A 20,822-nucleotide genomic window follows, 5' to 3' on the forward strand; every position below is an offset into this window, starting at 1 on the left:
GTCTATGGGTCCGTGCCACCTTCCTCTGTTTCGGGCTCCTGTTCAGGCAAGGGTAACTTTTGGCCCTCGCACTCCTTCTCTACTGCCTGTTTCTATTCTATCGCTGCCTTCGCGGTGTCGCATGCTTCCTGCACCTTGGCTGTTGCTGCTTCGTTCCTTCTTTTCTCTACCAACCATGCCATCTGTAGTTTTTCCTCCTCCTTTTCCCTTTGTGTAGTAAACTTATTTGATTCCACCGTGGATCTGCCTGGAGCGTACCACTTCGATGGCCATGACTCAAGAATGGAGAATATAACATCATCCGTGGCTAGGTAGGGGAGCTTGTTTCATTTCTTTGTGGGTTCCTTGCACGCCTGGATATATATGTGATGGAAGTCCTCCTTGAACTCCAAGAAGCTTTGTAGACTATGTGTCTTTAGTTGCCCACAGCGAAGCATACTTCGCTGCCTTTGGAAGATCCTTCATAATTATTGGGAACCGGCTATCCTCGGGAAATTCCCAAGCCACCAGCACTATGGATAGCAGAAGCCACACATAGTGGAAAGTCTTCCCCTGTTCTTGTGCCTCACAACAATTCTCCAGGAACTCCTTGCACAAGTACTTCGACCAGTTAAACTGGACCCCCTTTGTGCACTGCGTGGAAAGTACAACCATCAGCATGGGCACCTCATTCGCATGACACTTCCGCATAACCTTTCCAACCAGTATCTGCATCGCGACTCTGATTGCATTATTGTTAATACTGGAGATTTCGTACCCCCTCTTCTTCTTCTCCAACTTGAAGTTTTTCTTCATGGCCTCTGTGATGGCCAGATAATTACTCTTATCATCTGAAATATCTGTTGGGTCCTCCTCCTTTTAAGGGAGTTAGGTAATTTGATGGATTAGGTAGTTCATGATGGGGATGTGCTCCTCTAGCCACAAATAGCCATCATTCACCAAGCATAGCAGTTGGCTGATGACAAAGATAGCCACTGGGGTGTGATGGTAATGCAACACCCAAAGCAGGTTTAACAACCTTGCTTTCTCTACTCTGCACAACCACTTGTGTGGCTCCAACTCTATGACTCCCGCCACTGTGTTTTTCTTCGGCTGCATTAGCTGCGCGGTTGCCAAATGTGAAAATTTCTCATGGTCTACGAGATCCTAATCTTCAAATTTTAGAGCCAGCACTAGTCCCAAGTGCGCTCCTTGAAAAATGATATCATCGAGGAGTAGCAGAGTTTGCAGAGAAATTTTTCCCTCATCTAGGTCCTTCGGCACCCTTGCTTTCCCCTTCCGTAGAGGAACATACGCGGGCAACCTAGTCAGAGGGTCCATACCCTAGGTTTCTCCCTCCATTTCTTCATCCTCCTCTTCCACTAGGATTTCCTCAGGGTCTTCCTCCTCCTCATCAGCTTCCAAATTGATTGCCTTCCCCTTTTCTTCGATGGTCAATTTAGTTCTCATTGTGTTTCTAGGGGATATGCACACTGGTACGATAGGCTTCTTGTCTTTCTTGGGCCTTAGTGTGCGTGGAGAATTAGGGATTTCTGTAACTATCCCAACACTTTCTAGGGTGTCTCTTATCATCATGGCCTACGTGGCCTCTTCATTGATCATCTCGCTGATATCCATGGCTTCTTCTGGTGTGGTCATACTGCTATTCCACAAATCTTTCAACGGTTTAGGTAGGTGCTCAAATAGTCGAACAAATCGGGGTTCATGAATCTCTGGGCATGCAATATCTCAATTTTCAAATGGCCAAATGTTGTTTTCTGGGTAGCCCTTTGCAATTTATAGCGCCTTTTGAATTGGAATTCGACCATTCCCCCCAAATTCGGCCCATTAATGCTCCCTTGGCGGTAGATTTTCCCAAATCTAGCCCATAAAGTTTGCCTTAAATGCCTGTCACCCACTCCATTTGGCCTCAAACCAAGCATCACATCGTGAATAGTGACTGCAACGATCACCTTCCAGCCAACCTGCATGGTAGCACAGCTACCACTGCGTTGTCACGGACCTTGTGACACCTCACAACTGCACACAAACCTGACATCGAGCAACTCTTGGGTAGAGTAGCTTATAGTCCCGCGCCTCCTTTTAGCTGCCTACAGTGCTAAGACTATGCTTCTAGTGGCTAGTCAGTAGGCCAGGCCACCTATGTACAGCTTCAACTGACTGCAATTTACTTTCCCTGGGAAGAGTTCGCTATTTAAATTCCCCAACTATATAGTGTCGCCCTCTACAATTTCTTTAATAACATACAGTCCCACCCCATGTAGCAAACTGAGAAACTCTCGACAGTGGTCCCCAATTCTGTTAATGTAATCAAGCTCATCCTGCTTTATCACTACAGTCTTTCTATCAAGAAAGTTCTTCTTTATTCCTTCCTCAAGTTTCTTGATTTCCTCTTCCGCCACGGTGCTTTTCTCCCTCAACCGAACTCTTTCATTCATGAGTTCTTGGAGCCTAATACCACCTTGCTAGATCTCCTCATCGAGTCCCAACCGTTCATCTTTGAGCTCTTCCAACGGTGCGAGCCTTTCTTCCAGGGCTCCATGGTCCATTACCTCTACGAGCGCCACTATGCACGGACTAGACACGATACACTTCATATGTATTACGACCTCTACTCTATCAACCAACTGAAAATACATATGTCCGAGTATGCATAGGTCCCAGCCACTTCATTACGCATCGCATACCTTGTTCAGTGCATTGCACATCTTGTAAAATGCTTCTGTGGGATAACCTTCTACACGACGGTTCTTCCCACATGCTCTCTTCCCAACCTTAAGAGCCAATTGCACATATATCCCCCCAACACAAGCTTATTGACCATACCTCTCAGTGTGGAGTTCATGCATATCCATGTAGGTTGTTTTTGTCGGCATCCACTTGGCTAGATGTGCACACGGATTATCCTGCCCATTGCATTTATCTATCAACCACACTCTAGGCTTCCCAAACCGTGTGCACACCATTCTCCTACATTCACACCAATCCTCAAAGCTCCCTTTGTGTGTAACCCACCACCTCATGAGCATAGCGCACAGTACCCAATTCAAAGCCTGGAAGCATGGCTTTTCCGACACTTCCATTTCAAACTTATCTAGGAAAGTATCTACCTCACTTAATGTTGAAATGTGGCAACAATAATATTCCAATTTTAATTTGTTCTTGAATTAAAATTCGAATTTAGTCTCACAAGCTGCTTGGAAATAATTAATTAATTTATTATGGATTAATTAGTTGGAGAAATTCAAGTTAGAAGTCTTTCTGAAGTCATGTAACGGTTATCCCTTAAATTAAGGAGATTATCCCTTAATTAATGAGATAAGATTGAGTTATATTGGAGTTGTAATTAGTTAGCTGAGTTTACTGAGTTAAGTCTGTTGGCTGCTCTTATTGTTTACTGATTAAATAGTTGAGTACCACATTAAATTGTCAACCCCGGAAAGTCCTTTTATTTCAAAGGTGACCTCGTACTATATGTACTTAATTCTAAAAACATTAAAGGCTGTAGTATATGCAAATCTACTTTCTGCTAAACCCTTACTCTGTGTTACAGCAGTTACAATATATTGCAGTAATGAAATAAGAATAGTAATTAACTAAAACAATAATTCTACAAAAAGAAATAATGGCTATCTTGTAACAGAGGACCAAGACCCTATCCTCAGAGTAAAGATGTTCAGCACCTGCCTCTGTATTCAATTTGCCAATACACACTGCAAATCCTAATCACCGGTGAATCACTCTTCCATAGTGTCAAGCAATTAACAAAAGAACGTATCAAAAAAAAGGAAAATACCAGAGGTAATGCTACAGAACTCAAACACACTCACACTTAACAGAAAGAAATGGGTGAATCTTGTGAAGAAGGTGGGCCCTGTCCTTCTCACAAGATTCCCCAGGTCACAGATACTAAATTAAAATGCTCAGAAGAGTACTTTATTGATCTGCCAAAATGTTGAATTACAATAAGGATTCAGACTTGTTTTGTGTTACAATTTTCCTGTTCACCCCCCCTTCAACGTAGATGTCTCCTCTTTATAGAGGAGACATATATTACAATAGATTGTCATGATTCATTCAGTTTGACCCTTTTGTACAAAATAAGAAATCCATTCTTGCTACAGTATGCCGTTACAACAGTGTGACTGTGTATTCCTTCTTAGGTCTCTTATTGTTACATCGCTGGTAAATGAACCTCAACCGTCTCCTTGGAATCCTCGTACTATCCTTTACTACTTCACCATTGTTGCTGATTTAGTAAACTCGTGCTGTTCCTAGTGTCTCAGCAACTGTAACTGTGTTTTACCATTTCTGGACAGTTGCTGATCGTGCTGTGTCAGCATCTGCAAAATAGAGTTTTGCCGATCTTCAGATGGTTGCTACTCCTGCTTACTGTTTCTGGTGTTCCAGCTGTTGCAAAGTGAGGTTTTACCTACTTTAGATAGTTGTTGTTTCTGGTGTTGCAACAACTAGGTAGTTGCTGTTTCTGGTGTCGCAGCAACTGCGTAGTTGTTGTTTCTGGTGTTTCAGCAACTGTGAATTATAATTCTGCAGACTTTAAACAGTTCAACGGTTACTCAACAACTTAGTCAACTCTCCAAAGATTAATTATAAAGATAACATGAATATGTGTTGAATGATTAAACATATAGTAATGAGGAGAGTTATTTCATACCTTGGAATAATTAGGTCAATATGTTAGCAAGGCTTTCAACTTATGGGTTGAAGAGGGTAATATTATGGAAAAAATACAAGGTCAAAAGTGGTCAATATGGAGTCCTAACATCCCCCCAACTGAAAAGGTTGCATGTCCTCATGCAACGTTTACTCTGAATCTGAGTCGGAGTACTGGGATGAAGAGTGTAAATTGCTGATACAGTAGCTATGGAAAGTATTGTCAAACCTGTTTCTAAACCTATAGACACTCTATAGTTGCTTCCATGCTGCCAACTCCTCCTTTTTGGTCAATGTAAAATGACTCTTATATTGCTGACCAGATATCCACAAGATAGGAAAATGAAATCGGTGCCCAATCCACTTTTCAGCACATTGTTCCATGCATCTAACATAGTAAGGTATCCTTGAAATTGCTGCCTGAAGATTGAGGGGACTGTAGGGATGATACTCCTGTCATTCTTTGGGACAGTATTCCCAAAATAGATTGTTGGCTTTGATAGCCAAAGCTCCCTTTGTTTTTACATAATGTTGGCAGTCTCGCAAGACTGCTGCTTGTAGTTGCCTAATGTGATTAGCCATTCCTGGTTCACTTAAAATTCTTTGATGCTATGCAATGAAGGTGGCTGCATTTTGAGGTTTAGCCCTAATCCAAAGGAGGCAGTTCTATTCATTGTGTTGTGCTGATATGAAAGCATTCTGCTAAGTAAGTTGGTTGGCGAGAAAGAAAATGAAAGCTCTAATTTGTATGTCACCAGCAAGAGGAAGTATATTCATTTTTCTATCCTCAGATATAGCTTCATTATGGAGATAAAGCTCACACAGCAAATTCTGATCATTATTGGATGCTTGTGTGAAAGTTTCAATGAATTGTTCTGATGTTGTCACTTGTTGGGGTCTGCCATCTCTGACTGCCTTTATCTGTAAGAATGTTAAGTGTTCCCTCAAAAATACTACATAGTTGAAAGAAGGCTTTCTTGTAGCAAGTATTCTTTGAACCAAATAAAAAATATGGGACAGTCTAGCTTTTAGTTTCTTATTTTCTTTGTATTGGGCTCGAGACTGTTCAAGTGCTTCCCAATTTTTATATGCATAATTGAACCAGATTGCCTTTTGCTGTTGGAATGCTTTCCCTTGTTGTTGTGGGGAAAAGTATCCGACTCGGATGACCCTATCCCTACTCTAAAGGTGACAGTCTTTAGCAACAACTGAAAGTAAAGCTTTGATATTTTCCTTTATGAAAGTACAGAGAGAAGGAAGAAAAGATTAACCAACCTGGTGTCTTTCGCTTAGTCGATCCTTATCCTCTCTCTTTGTCTCTTGTTCCCAGCTCCTTGCTCTCTTTGCCGGTCCAGCTACACACAGATCCTGCACAAAACAAGAGAGGAAACTACAAGATACATGTACTCATAACTGATGCATGGATTAGAGTGAATCAAATATACAAGTAAATACAATACATCAATGCAATACAAGTATATAGGAGAACATGCAAAACTTTATTGATAGAAGTAACAGGGTTCTGAGAAGGTTACAACCATTGATGGCTCCAATCCAGCAGCACCTCCCCAGCAGCAAGAACTCTCCTCTTCACCTCTAGTAGAACAATCACCTAATAGCTCTAACTGTAAACCAACAACACTTCCTTGCTTTACACAACATTCCAGCCTCCCTAGACCTCATAGAAGAGCTCTATATATAGGAGAGAAGAAGAGAGGATGAGTCAGCTTGAGACTGACATAAAGCTGCCTTGTGTCCTCTCCCTCTTCAGTTAATCTTCAGTTCTTGAGTCCACTTGGAGATCCTTGCTTACACATGGAGATCAAGTACCTCTTACTCATCACAGGGCGAATCTCATGAACCAAGTGTCAGTTTGGAAGCTTCCTGGGCAATTGACACCTTGCAGAATGACTGTGCCACTTGGCCAATCTCGCCCAGCGCAGGTAGCCTTCATTGCTTTTGACTTTTAGCGCAGGTACAAGGAGGAGCAGTTGACATTCAGCGCAGTTGCTCAGTGGAGCAGTTGACATGATCCAAAAATAGCCTGTTTTTAGTGTTTTTCAGGTGGAGAACTGATGGGAAGTGCTGTGGTTTTCTGACCTTGTTCTTCTAGGGGTAAGAACAACATGTTTAGGGACTGAGGATCCCTGAAATTATTGACATTTCATGCTCCATGCTGTGAGGCACAAAAATGTCTATAACAGTTGCCCCCTAAAGTATGAGGCCGTTTATCGGGTGAAATGCTTTATCTAGAGGGTCCGAAGTTCATTCCAGTGCTGAGGAGGCGCCCTGTAATACAATACAATACAATACATTATTTTTCATTCTGTTTTCATGATCTAGCTGAGGCGGGCATTCCCATGCTCAGCTTTATAAATACATTTTGGTACATAGAACAGACGATCGTCTGATGGTAGACCGATAATTCTCTGCTGGAATTATCATCCTTTGAGTAGGATGATCATCTACTGCAATGATGTACATGATAAATGCTTTTATATTTCCTGAATATATATCGCAGCCCGGATGGATGAAACTAGATCCGGGGTCTTCAAACTCGTTCGATCTTCACTCTAAGTACAAGTCGATCCATGTGAGAATTTCGCTGAAGTCGAACATGGAAAGACATCGCTTGATTACCGGTCAATGATGAAAACCGTTAACAAGCGCGAGAGGAATCACCGATAATGATAATGACCCTCAAGGTACTGCAGTACAATTCACGTGGCGTGAATAAAGGACTTGGCGTCGAACGCCACGCAAAATCTTCTGGTCGAAGGTCATTGATGTATACCTGTCGCCGGAAGTGAGAAACTTGCCATTGAGGCATGCAAGCTTCAAAGTACTGATGGGGTTGTTCCTAGATCAACTTCTTGGATAATGAGCTGAAGTCGACAAGAAGCGATCCGTCAAAGGAGGGCCTTAATGAATCCCACATCAATGACACGGAACGGAGCTAATGATTTTAGTGGAGGTGAAAACAAACTGTGACATATGATTCAGGGTGGCGATCATGAATGGATGAAGGATAATGCATGGCAGTGGATGGGACACGGTTGACACTTTCAGAATGACCTCTCTTGAACATATAACGACACTGATGCGATGGATCGGTAGCATTACCCCAAAATGTGGATGGTTTGGCGAAGACCATGGTGATGAGACCGGTGAATGAAACAACCCAACCCGATGTGGTACGGAAGAAAAGTGTCATGTTCAAGAGCGACTTGCTACCATTAAGCTTTGATGTTCTCCCAATTTTTCCCCAGTCATTTCTGACCAGTACCTCTTTATTTTTGTCAATCTTGAGGAGGATAACATATGCTTGTTCTATAACTTGCCCTTCGGGCAAGCCCATCGCTATGATTTAACGAGCTTAGCGATAGGGAAACTCGTTCTCGTCTAAAGACAAGTTTGTCGCTATTTAATCATTTTAACGAGTCTAACGACAATGAAAACTCGGTCCTTTTCATTTTTAGAGAGTCTGAAAAGGTACAGAAAGTTAACTCCATAATCCCTTTTTCGTCATCTAATCCCTTAAGTCCGAAAAAGTATAAAACAATACAGAAGGGATGGGTGTTCGGTACTTTTAACGAGCCGAACAAGACAAGCGCTCGATCTTTTTGTGTAATAATCCCTCAGGTCCAAAAAGATTAAAATCTAGAGGAGGGATAGCGTTCCGGTCGTTTAACGAGCTGGAAGGCCAAAACTCGGCAAACTTTTCATATTTTACGAGTCAGTGAAAAGAGCTCAAAGAAGACTCGTTTTTTTGAGGAACGAGTGATAAACATGGATAGCAGCAGATTCCAGGTACAAATTGGAATTTTCCAATCACGGTAGTGTCACAAGGATGGCTAGGTGAAATCACTCTTTGCAGCTGTTCCTCAAAAAGGGTAAACACACATATGGGGGTGAACGACCGGCCAAATGAAATGGAGGTGATGGATGAAAACACGACCAAGGCTTTTAAGGCTGATAAATTTACGATCGCAATGGTTATTTACCAAGATAGGTTCATTGTTTAATGAGCTTGAACTCTGGTGGAAACTTTTGCTCACACTTTTCTATTTTTTAACGAGCATAAATTCCGTGGTAAAACTGCTTGATTCATGGTCAAATTTGATTTTTTACTTTTACTAGCTTTTCTCTTTTCAAATGTAGTACTTCACCATCAATTGCTGCAACAAATTTTGTTAGAAATGGACAATATTTGCATGAAAATGAGATTATAACCCTAATATTTAACTTTAAACTGTGTAAAAAGTCATAAAAAAAGGTGCTTTTACCTCTCATTTACCATTTCATTTGCATTTTGCTTGTTGGAGCTCTGGAGGTGCCTCTTCTTCCTTGATTTTCACCAGCCGATTTCGGGAGATTCTGTGGACGATTTTCGGCGCCGTTTGGACCAGGTAGGAGCTAAACCTTAGCCCTTCACTTTCATGGTTTCCTTTTTCAGTTTTATGCACATTTTTCAGGGTTTCTGGGCCCCAGGGGTTTCATTAGGGCGCCCTGGCATCAGCGCAGGTTTCCCTTTCGAAACTTGCGCTGTATTTCAGGTGGTCTTAAGACAGACTGCCTCACAGCGCAAGGGGAAGCCTCTCTGCCTGCGCTGGGCCTAGAAAAACTGATCCTGCATGTGTTTTTTGATGATTTTTTCGCCAGTTTTTTCATCAAAATTAGGAACTTACTCCTTCTCTTGATTGCTCGGCTGTGAACCTTCCCGGCAATACTGACGGATATAGTCTCTGGTGGAAGTAGTCCCTCGAGCCGTACCTGACAAAGAAATAGGGGCGCCCCGCCTTGACAACCCAGTCAAGAAGTACATGTCCTCTATGGTCAAAGGGATGGTTTTCCCCCTAATCTGGAATACTTGGTTAACAGGATCCCAAGCATCAAGCATATACTGCAGTAAAGAAATCTGTGCTCTCATGCTAGAGATACGAAAAAACTTCAGTAGGCCACAGTTCCGAAGCGCGCTCACCGTGACTGGGTCATGGAGTGCAACCATGTCCTCTGCTTCATGTTCTCGTTCTCGCCATGTAAGGGACATTTTGTTCAAAGTTCCCTTGGCCGATCATTCACCTCCATTTGTGTGTTTACCTCTTTTGAGAAACAGCTGCGAAGAGTGATTTCACCTAGCCATCCTTGTGACACTGCCGTGATTGGAAAATTCCAACCTGTACCTGGAATCTACTGCTATCCCTGTTTATCACTCGTTCCTCAAAAGACGAGTCTTCTTTGAGCTCTTTTCACTGACTCGTAAAATATGAAAAGTTTGCCGAGTTTTGGCCTTCCAGCTCGTTAAAGCGACCGGAAGAGCTATCCCTCTTCTAGATTTTAATCTTTTTGGACCAGAGGGATTATTGCACAAAAAGATCGAGCGCTTGTTTTGTTCGGCTCGTTAAAGCAATCGAAAATTCATCCCTTCTGTATTGTTTTATACTTTTTCAGACTTAAGGGATTAGCTGACGAAAAAGAAATCATGGAGTTGACTTTCTGTACCTTTTCAGACTCTCTAAAAGTGAAAAGGACCGAGTTTTCCTTGTCGTTAGACTCGTTAAAATGATTAAATAGCGACAAACTTGTCTTTAGACGAGAACGAGTTTCCCTATCGCTAAGCTCGTTAAATCATAGCGATGGGCTTGCCCGAAGGGCAGGTTATAGAACAAGCATATGTTATCCTCCTCAAGCTTGACAAAAATAAAGAGGTACTGGTCAGAAATGACTGGGGAAAAATTGGGAGAACATCGAAGCTTAATGGTAGCAAGTCACTCTTGAACATGACACTTTTCTTCCGTACCACATCGGGTTGGGTTGTTTCATTCACCGGTCTCATCACCATGGTCTTTGCCAAACCATCCACATTTGGGGTAATGCTACCGATCCATCGCATCAGTGTCGTTATATGTTCAAGAGGGGTCTTTCTGAAAGTGTCAACCGTGTCCCATCCACTGCCATACATTATCCTTCATCCATTCATGATCGCCACCCTGAATCATATGTCACAGTTTGTTTTCACCTCCACTAAAATCATTAGCTCCGTTCCGTGTCATTGATGTGGGATTCATTAAGGCCCTCCTTTGACGGATCGCTTCTTGTCGACTTCAGCTCATTATCCAAGAAGTTGATCTAGGAACAACCCCATCAGTACTTTGAAGCTTGCATGCCTCAATGGCAAGTTTCTCACTTCCGGCGACAGGTATACATCAATGACCTTCGACCAGAAGATTTTGCGTGGTGTTCGACGCCAAGTCCTTTATTCACGCCACGTGAATTGTACTGCAGTACCTTGAGGGTCATTATCATTATCGGTGATTCCTCTCGCGCTTGTTAACGGTTTTCATCATTGACCGGTAATCAAGCGATGTCTTTCCATGTTCGACTTCAGCGAAATTCTCACATGGATCGACTTGTACTTAGAGTGAAGATCGAACGAGTTTGAAGACCCCGGATCTAGTTTCATCCATCCGGGCTGCGATACATATTCAGGAAATATAAAAGCATTTGTCATGTACATCATTGCAGCAGATGATCATCCTACTCAAAGGATGATAATTTCAGCAGAAAATTATCAGTCTACCATCAGACGATCGTCTGTTATATGTACCAAAATGTATTTATAAAGCTGAGCATGGGAATGCCCGCCTCAGCTAGATCATGAAAACAGATTGAAAAATAATGTATTGTATTGTATTGTATTACAGGGCGCCTCCTCAGCACTGGAATGAACTTCGGACCCTCTAGATAAAGCATTTCACCCGATAAACGGCCTCATACTTTAGGGGGCAACTGTTATAGACATTTTTGTGCCTCGCAGCATGGAGCATGAAATGTCAATAATTACAGGGATCCTCAGTCCCTAAACATGTTGTTCTTACCCCTAGAAGAACAAGGTCAGCAAACCACAGCACTTCCCATCAGTTCTCCACCTGAAAAACACTCAAAACAGGCTATTTTTGGATCATGTCAACTGCTCCACTGAGCAACTGCGCTGAATGTCAACTGCTCCTCCTTGTACCTGCGCTGAAAGTCAAAAGCAATGAAGGCTACCTGCGCTGGGCGAGATTGGCCAAGTGGCACAGTCATTCTGCAAGGTGTCAATTGCCCAGGAAGCTTCCAAACTGACACTTGGTTCATGAGATTCGCCCTGTGATGAGTAAGAGGTACTTGATCTCCATGTGTAAGCAAGGATCTCCAAGTGGACTCAAGAACTGAAGATTAACTGAAGAGGGAGAGGACACAAGGCAGCTTTATGTCAGTCTCAAGCTGACTCATCCTTTCTTCTTCTCTCCTATATATAGAGCTCTTCTATGAGGTCTAGGGAGGCTGGAATTTTGTGTAAAGCAAGGAGGTGCTGTTGGTTTACAGTCAGAGCTATTGGGTGATTGTTTTACTAGAGGTGAAGAGGAGAGTTCTTGCTGCTGGGGAGGTGCTGCTGGATTAGAGCCATCAATGGTTGTAACCTTCTCAGAACCCTGTTACTTCTATCAATAAAGTTTTGCATGTTCTCCTATATACTTGTATTGCAATGATGTATTGTATTTACTTGTATATTTGATTCACTCTAATCCATGCATCAGTTATGAGTACATGTATCTTGTAGTTTCCTCTCTTGTTTTGTGCAGGATCTGTGTGTAGCTGGGCCGGCAAAGAGAGCAAGGAGCTGGGAACAAGAGACAAAGAGAGAGGATAAGGATCGACTAAGCGAAAGACACCAGGTTGGCTAATCTTTTCTTCCTTCTCTCTGTACTTTCATAAAGGAAAATATCAAAGCTTTACTTTCAGTTGTTGCTAAAGACTGTCACCTTTAGAGTAGGGATAGGGTCATCCCAAGCTAGCTGGACCGGCAAAGAGAGCAAGGAGCTGGGAACAAGAGACAAATGTACTCATAACTGATGCATGGATTAGAGTGAATCAAATATACAAGTAAATACAATACATCAATGCAATACAAGTATATAGGAGAACATGCAAAACTTTATTGATAGAAGTAACAGGGTTCTGAGAAGGTTACAACCATTGATGGCTCCAATCCAGCAGCACCTCCCCAGCAGCAAGAACTCTCCTCTTCACCTCTAGTAGAACAATCACCTAATAGCTCTAACTGTAAACCAACAACACTTCCTTGCTTTACACAACATTCCAGCCTCCCTAGACCTCATAGAAGAGCTCTATATATAGGAGAGAAGAAGAGAGGATGAGTCAGCTTGAGACTGACATAAAGCTGCCTTGTGTCCTCTCCCTCTTCAGTTAATCTTCAGTTCTTGAGTCCACTTGGAGATCCTTGCTTACACATGGAGATCAAGTACCTCTTACTCATCACAGGGCGAATCTCATGAACCAAGTGTCAGTTTGGAAGCTTCCTGGGCAATTGACACCTTGCAGAATGACTGTGCCACTTGGCCAATCTCGCCCAGCGCAGGTAGCCTTCATTGCTTTTGACTTTCAGCGCAGGTACAAGGAGGAGCAGTTGACATTCAGCGCAGTTGCTCAGTGGAGCAGTTGACATGATCCAAAAATAGCCTGTTTTGAGTGTTTTTCAGGTGGAGAACTGATGGGAAGTGCTGTGGTTTGCTGACCTTGTTCTTCTAGGGGTAAGAACAACATGTTTAGGGACTGAGGATCCCTGAAATTATTGACATTTCATGCTCCATGCTGTGAGGCACAAAAATGTCTATAACACTTGTGACAACTCATATTCTGTCCTCCATATGCCCTTTAGTTCCTGAAAACTAGAGGTCTCTATGCAAGCATCGCTGACAGAGGGGGGTTCAGTCTGTGCATAGGCATCAGTAAGAATTTTCTGCTCTGTGATATTTTGGGTAGGTTTTGGTGGTTCTATGTCTTCTTCTCCACTTCCTGCTGGTTCTTGTGTAACAGCAGGTTCTTTTTCTTGTTCCACAATTTTTGGAGAGCCTACTGGTTCTTGTGTAACAGCAGGTTCTTCTTTTTCTTGTTCTGTAATCTTTGGAGAACCTGCTGGTTCTTGTGTAATGGCAGGTTGTTTTGTTTCTTCCTCTACAGTTTTTGGAGAGCCTACTGGTTCTTGTGTAGCAGCAGGTTGTTCTGTTTCTTCCTGTAGAGTTCTTGGAGAGCCTGCTGGTTCTTGTGTAACAGCAGGTTGTAATATTTTGATCATAACAGGAGAAGGCTATGAACTAGTTGTAGTCATTGGAACTTGGACTATCTTATATCCTGCTTGAGTGTAAATCTCACCACACTCACTGCACATATATTCATTGTATTGACTCTTTTCAGTTGCAGACGCTATTCGGGCTAGGATGTGCAGGTTGTATTCATTTTGATAAGCTTCTTTGACCCTTATTATCTCTTCCTGATAATCCTGAATTTGGGATTTTATAAATTCAATTTCTTCCTGCAGGGAGGCTATAGTAGGCTGAGCTTGTGTAACTGCAGGCTCCAGTGGAGGCGGAGATTGTTTTTTAGCATCCATTTGATCACTTGTACCCACAACAGGTGGTTATTGTGTGTCACCTGTTGGGTTAGTGGCTGGTTCTTGTGTAGCAGCCTATTTTGGATTTTTCGGCAGCTGGTTCTTCTATAACAACTGCCTCAGAAAATAATGTCACGAAACTGTGAACACTCTACATCTCAGCACCAGAGGGTGAGGAAGGGGAGTGTTCAGGGCTGGTAGGAATGCGGGTTCTTAAGATGATGGGTGGAGAGCTGGGGAGAATGGGGCTGGCAGGTTTCGCTGCTACAGACGATCGAGCCCGTTGCCTTGGTAGGGAAGCAGGGAATTCAGATATTTTTCTTTTTCGGCCAGTTTCTTTTAAAATAGGGGTAGTGGCAGAAATAGCAGCTGCTTTGACTGAAGCCCTAGTTCTTTTTCTTTTTGGTGGGGTTTCAATTTTCTGCTTCTTCTTTCTTTTAAGAAGGGTGATAGGAATATTATCATCAGAGTCGTCGGTAGAGATATGAAGTATGGGGGTGGATTGCTCGGGTTTATTGGGGGATGGGTTCTCTGAAGGGGTGTTTCCTTGCTGGGGAATTTCTTGGGGTATTTGTTCTGATTGCTGGGAAGTATCCTCTGCTTGCTGAGGAATTTCCTGGGAAATATCATCTGTTTTCTAAGGAATTTCCTCATCCTGCTGAGGTATGTCCTCAACTTGGTGAGGAATTTCCTCCTCTTGGTGAGGAATTTCTTCCTCTCGGTGAGGAATTTCTTCTTCTGGCAGAGGATTTTCTTCCCTTTGCTGGAGGGGATTAATGAGGGGAGGGAGGTTGTTTAAAGCAAAGCCTCTATTTATTAGTAATTGAGCTAGACGGTGGTGTTTCAAGGAAAGGAGTGGATTGTTACAGGGATTAGTGTCTATTCATAACTGCTCTATCCCACTAAGGCACGGTAGCTACCTTAGAAACAATAGAAGAAAGTCTATCTTGATTTCCTTTTATAATAAGTAGAAAGAAGAAGAATTAAGGGGCCAACCTTTGTCTTTCGCTTGAACTCCTTATTTGATTCTTCCTCTTTCTCACAACCTTTCGATGCTTGCCCGCTTGTATGCCCAGCTTCAAGGAATACCTGCAAGATCCCAGCAACACAAGACTATGCAAGAACAAAGATCTACTAATATAAATAATCTAGGGTCAGTATAGATTAACCATTCAAATGCATAAACATGTATCACACAAAGAAATGGAAGGAAACAAGAATAGCTTTATTGATAAGTAAGTGAAGTCAAGAGAGTTACAACCAGCTATTCCGACCCAGCATCATCCTCTTGACAAGAAAAGTTCTCTTTTCACCTCATACAAAAGCTTAGATCACCCAAAAATCACTGATATTACCTCTAGAAACTATCAACAATTCCTTACAATAAGCCCAATTCCAACCTCCGGATCTCTTGGATGAGGGATCCATATATAGCCTTAGCAAGGAAATGAGTCAGCTTCTATGTTTTTGATTAGTGTCCTCCCACTGATAGTTCTTGCTTCCACTTGGAGATTGAGCATCTCTGACTCATCCTAGGTCGAATTCTGAGAGGCAAGTGTCACAGGAGAGAGTTATGGAAGATTCCATGCCTTTCCACCTTGCAAACTGACACTGCCATTTGTCACTTTCCCGCTCAGCGCACCCTATAGAAGGGCTACCTTCTCTTAAGCGCACCCCAACAGTGTATTTAGGTGCTCTTAAACGCACCTGGACCATGGAGCAAGTGCTCTTATCTTGAATTGACCCATTTTGAGTGGTTTTTCATGGAGAACTTTCTAGGAGGAGCTGTAATCTTTTGACCTTGCTTCTTTAGGGGTTGGAACAACACTTTTAGGGACTTAGGATCCCTTGGTTTATGGATATTTGCTGCTTGGGGTTGTAGGGCTCAAAAATATCTATAACACGGATGCTTCGCATTTACAATATAACGTGACATATTTCTAGGACACCCCAATAGATAATAAGGCATATTTATCAACTGACCATGCCTCAAGTGATTTAACAAGATGAAGTCGTGCTGGTAAATTACTTGGTAACAACCTTCGCAAGTCAAGTATTGCTTAACGAACTCATCAACTTTCGGCCATGGTTGGGGCAGTGATTGAAGTGCTACGCCTCTGCCCTTGGGTTCCACCTGCTCGCCTGGTTGGAGAAAATCTTGCTGCATGTTGAGGATCAGATGCTTCCTACTAAACCAGCGTGTGCCATTAGTTGGTAGCCCGGAAACTTGGGCTATGACTTCTTCTGTGACTGGAATTTGTACTCCCTGAACGATGGAAAATCCATCTGTTAAGTTGCATGAGAACTCAAGGACTTGATGTGTATTGAAATCTGGGAGTCTCCTAAAATAATCTAGCCATCCTACTTGCAGGAAGATTTGGTAGGCCTCGGGGTAGAGCTCAAGTAGTGATGTTGTGCCGGGTTCATATGTAGTCAGATTTCCTCCCATAGCTGCTGTTTCAGCGAGAATACTCAGTGCAGATCCGAGTTTCCGAGTTCGGTCCAGAGTAAACTATTACAAATGAGAACATGACACAATGAGGTGACTTTTACATATTACCGGGAGAGCTAAGGATGACGGCGATTGATGTGTTATACAATTATTACAGTGTTTTGGTAATCCCCCCCCAAGGCTACGACTGAGTGATATGATTGGTAGTACAATGATTCGGTAGTCCTATCAGCATCTCCACATTAACTATTATTTAATATCCACACATAATCATGCATACCTTTATATTTTACCTTTTTAGTTGCTGCGTCAAAAGGTATTATCTTGTCTTTTGCTGGATTAATAATGATTAAAGAAGGTCTAAAAGTATGAAAATACCAGCGGTTTTTATTACTGACGGGAAGTAGTAGTGGAGGATTGTAATTATCAGAGTGCATGGCTGGTTCTTTTGATAAAAAATGGTATGTTTCATGAAAATAATAATTCCTTTCTCGGGAACTAAAACAAAGAAATTGGTGCTTTTTAGTAAAAATGAGAAAAGTTGGTGTTAAGCACTGAAAAAGATGTTACGGCATCGGGAAGTGGTGTTGCAGCAACGGGAGTTGGTGTTGCAGCAACGGGGATTGGTGTTGCGGCAATGGGAGTTGGTGTTGCAGCAATGGGGATTGTTGTTGCAGCAACGGGGATTGGTGTTGCGGCAACGGGGATTGGTGTTGCAGCAACGGGAGTTGGTGTTGCGGCAACGGGAGTTGGTGTTGCGGCAATGGAAGTTGGTGTTGCAGTAACAGGGATGGTGTTGCGGCAACGGGAAATGGTGTTGCGGCAATGGGAACTGGTGTTGCAGCAACAGGAAATGGTGTTGCAGCAACAGGAAATGGTGTTGCAGCAACGGGACATGGTGTTGCAGCAAGAGGAAATGGTGTAGGACTGATTTATGGTCCAAAAAACGTTCCCAAGCTGCAAAGTAATTCTTTTGAAATTTTTGTTCTCAGCCACTCTCCAAAACTAAGATCTGCAAAATAATTAATTGTAACATGGTAACCCTTGGCAGGGATTATTAGTTGAAAAAAAATCTAATCTAAAAATAAATAAATGAACAGAAATTTAAGTGCCTTGAGGGACAGCAGGTTCCCTCAAAAAAATATAATGTATTTCTGCCATGCAAGTAGCTTTAAAATCTTCTTTAGAAACAGGCTGTTGATACAAACAAAGTCTATACCCATTTACTAATAATGGTGTTCTGCTATCACCAATGGTTAAAAGTCTAACTGTTCCATTTGAAAAAACAACATCTACTTCATAAGGTCCTAACGACCTTGTTCTTAACTTACCTTGGAAATTCTCAAAACGGGAGTCATACAGTAGAGCCCAATTACCTTTCTGGAACTGCTTTTGCTCGATAGTTTTGTCGTGCCACCTGATTCTTTGTTGCTATATCATGGTTTTTTGATGGATGGCATCCCATCTCTTCTCATCCAATTCCTGAAGCTGCTGCAACCTAGCTGTCTGTGCATCAGTCAAGTCAAGATTAACAGCTAAAGCAGTTCTTAATGTTTTGATTTCAAACTCCACAGGGAAAACAACATTTTTACCAAATACTAACTCATAAGGTGAAAAGCCCGTTGTATTCCTCCAAGTAGTTCTATAGGCCCATAGTGCTTTAGGCAACCTTTGAAACCAGTTCCTTCTATTTTCCTTTATTGTTTTTGTCAAGATGGCTTCTATGACTTTATTGGTGCTTTCCACCTGCCCATTTTCCTGGGGGTGATAAGGTGTAGTCATTTTGTGCTTAATATGATATTTTTGAAGTGTATCCTTGAAGCCATGAGAGTTAAAAGGAGGTCCTCCATCCGTGACTAGTTCTCTAGGCAATCCAAATCTAACAAAAATCTCTTCAAATAGGAATGTTAATACTGATTCTTCATTAGTTTTGAGGAGTGCCTTAGCTTCTACCCACTTGGTCATGTAATCTGTGCAAACTAGTATATAGACTTTTTGATTGGATGGGGGATTAATGGGACCTATAAAATCTAGTGCCCATCTTTCAAAAGGTTCAAGAATTACCTGGGGATTGAGTGGCATTTCATCCCTGTGATTGGGTTGGCCCATTCTTTGACAGCTATCACAAGCCTTAACATATTTCCTTGCATCTTTGAAGAGTGAGGGCCAATAATAACCCATTATGAGGACCTTGTGTGCTGTTCTTTTATCTGCAAAATTCCCTCCACAAGGGCCATCGTGACAAGCTTTTAACACATCATAAATTTAATCTTCACCAATGCATCTCCGGATTTCCTGATCGAGTCCTGTGTGGAAAAGACACCTGCTTATCCAGCTGTACCTAGCACTTTGCTAAATGATATTTCTCTTATCTCTGTGTGATAGGTGTGATGGTAATTTCCATGCAACTAAGTAGTTAGCAATGTCTGCATACCAAGGTGAGTGAGTAGATACTGCAAATAAATACTCATCAGGAAAAGAATCGAATATTTTCATTAGTTTTTAACCGAGAAAGGAAATCAGCAACTACATTCTCTTTACCTGGTCTATCTACAATTGTGATGTCAAATTCTTGTAACAATAACAACCATCTGGTGACTCGAGCATTTGTAACTGATTTGTTCATTAAATATTTGATGGCCGAGTGATTAGTATGCACAAAAGTAGTTTAACCGGTAATATAATGTCGAAACTTATTGATAGCATAAATAACTGCTAGGAATTCCTTTTCAGTGACTGTGTAATTAAGTTCAGCTGGTGTCATATTTTTACTGATAAAATAAATAGCATAGGGAAGACTGTTCTCTTCTTGACCCAAGACATCTCCAATTGCAGTATCTGAGGCATCAGAGGATATATAAAAGGGAAGTGCCCAGTCAGGTCCTCTCAAAATGGGAGCTGTAGACAACTGATGTTTAAGTTATTTGAATGCTTTTTAACAATCATCAGTCCACTTAAATTCAACATTTTTCGTTAATAACACAAACATAGGAGAAGCTATTTTGGAAAAATTCTTGATAAATCTTCGATAATATCCAGAATGTCTAAAAAGCTTCTTACATCAGTTTTTGTTTTGGGGATAGGGAGAGTCTGAATTACCTGTATTTTAGCTAGATCAACTTGAATTCCTAGGAATGAGATGAAGTGACCCAATACAATACCTTGATTCATCATCATATGGCATTTTTCAGTACTTAGGGCAAGGTGTGCTTCTATACATTGCTTAAGTACTTTTTCAAGGTTCTGTAATGCATCCTCAAAAGTCACGCCATAAGGAGTGAAGTCATCCATAAATATTTCTAATGAATCATTTAGCATATCAGAGAAAATTCCTATCATCACTCTTTGGAATGTTGCTGGAGCATTACATAGCCCAAATGGAAGAACTCTATAGGCAAAGGTCCCGCATGGGCTAGTGAAAGTGGTTTTGTCCTGATCTTGGGGTGCAATCTTGATCTGATTGTATCCACTAAATCCATCCAAAAATGAAAAGAATTTCTTACCTGCCAAATTATCTAATACCTGATCAATGAATGGTAAAGGGAAATGGTCTTTCTAGGTGGCTTTATTTAGAGCTCTGTAATCCACACATACTCTCCATTTCTCATTTTTCTTGGGTACAATTACTAGTGGAGAAACCCACTCACTATCAGATATAGGATATATAAATCCTGCATTCAACAGTTTTTGAAGTTCTTCCTTCACAATTTCCCTTAAATTAGGATTCATTCGCCGTTGGGGTTGACAGACTGGGCGAGATCCTTCCTTAATATAAATGCAATGGGTGCATAGTTCAGAAGAGATCCCTTTCATGTCTGTAGAATCCCATGCAAATGCTTCTTTATTTTCCCGGAGTAACTTCATTAACTGTTGTTTTTCATTATCTGTTAGGTTAGGATTTATATTTAATGCTTTGCCAGGCTCAATTTCTATTGTTATACTTTTGGAGGGGCTGCCATCTAATGTCTGGGACAGATTTTCAGTTTTAAGGTTCTGCTGAGATTCAGATTCCAAGATTGCAGTGAAGTGATTATGTATTTATGGGCTGACCGAAGAATGTTCAGAAATGAAGCTACTGATTAATTCATCTTCGGTTGAGTCTTTGAAAGTTAAAGCTTGTCCGATAGTCAATATAGGTTGGGTTTCTTCATCCTCATAATCTACCCATACAGAGTTATCATTATTAATCATGGGTGTAGCATGAGGATAAAGGGTAAGCTATTTAGTTTCCTGCCCATTAGA

The sequence above is a fragment of the Pinus tabuliformis genome, chromosome 1_1, assembly GCF_031772625.1.
Source record: "Pinus tabuliformis cultivar Carrire ecotype Pingquan chromosome 1_1, CPIR1, whole genome shotgun sequence".
Lineage (NCBI taxonomy): Eukaryota > Viridiplantae > Streptophyta > Pinopsida > Pinales > Pinaceae > Pinus > Pinus tabuliformis.